We start from the raw sequence: 845 nt of genomic DNA on the forward strand, positions 1-845 counted from the left end.
CTGACGGTGGTTTTTCAAAAGTGCTTCTAAATAGAAGGAATAGTGTCATGGGTGGGCTTGCAGGGATACAAATGTTTCTTTTATAGAATAACTGTAACCATTCCACAATTCTACTATCCATCTACTCTTCTTAATTTTATTACCTCTGCTGGAGCCAACAAGGAAGAAATGGTTATATCTTTATCCTTTGTTCAAGTTTAATACTGCTCACGGTAATTACCAGGAAAAAAAGTTGCGGTCCTGAGGAACTACCAAAGTGAGTAGATGGGGCACAGGACTGAGGTGCCTCGCGGTGTATAGTCTGCATGGTGGGTAGGTGGCGGTGGTGCTTGTCTGCTTGCACGCTGGAGTGGTGAGAGAGCCTGGTCTTCCTCTAGAAAAATCCTTTTCATGAGAAGGATATCTTTTGATCAACTCATTTTAATAATGATGCCTGTCTAAAAAGAATAAGTGTCTTACTATTTTCTGATTGTTTTTCATCCATTTTGGAAGAACTCATTAATTTTGTTGGTGTTATCCCTTGAAACACTATTACAAAGGAATTTATCACATAAAATAAAAAAAGATCTTTGAGAATTACATTTTATTCCAAAATCTTAAGATAATAAGCAGAGCCAAGGGTAAAGTAATGATTCTCATGATTAGTATAAAGTAAGTTTCTAAATTCATCTTAGTTTTTTTCTTTAAGAAGATTTTCCCAAACTAATGTGTTTCATAAATTATTATCCCGGCTCGGCGCCTGTGGCTCAAGCGGCTAAGGCGCCAGCCACATACACATAAGGTGGTGGGTTTGAATCCAGCCCAGACCCACCAAACAACAATAATGGCTGCAACCAAAAAATAGC

The 845-nt window shown here is 38.1% G+C and overlaps 1 protein-coding gene across 4 annotated transcripts in view; it reads left to right on the forward strand.

The window, feature by feature from the left end:
* FNIP2 (folliculin interacting protein 2) overlaps positions 1–845 on the forward strand; it is a 134,301-nt gene that overhangs the window by 36,685 nt on the left and 96,771 nt on the right. The gene's annotated exons all lie outside the window — the stretch shown is intronic.

The sequence above is a fragment of the Otolemur garnettii genome, unplaced genomic scaffold, assembly GCF_000181295.1.
Source record: "Otolemur garnettii isolate 467f Iridium unplaced genomic scaffold, OtoGar3 scaffold00085, whole genome shotgun sequence".
Taxonomy (NCBI): domain Eukaryota; kingdom Metazoa; phylum Chordata; class Mammalia; order Primates; family Galagidae; genus Otolemur; species Otolemur garnettii.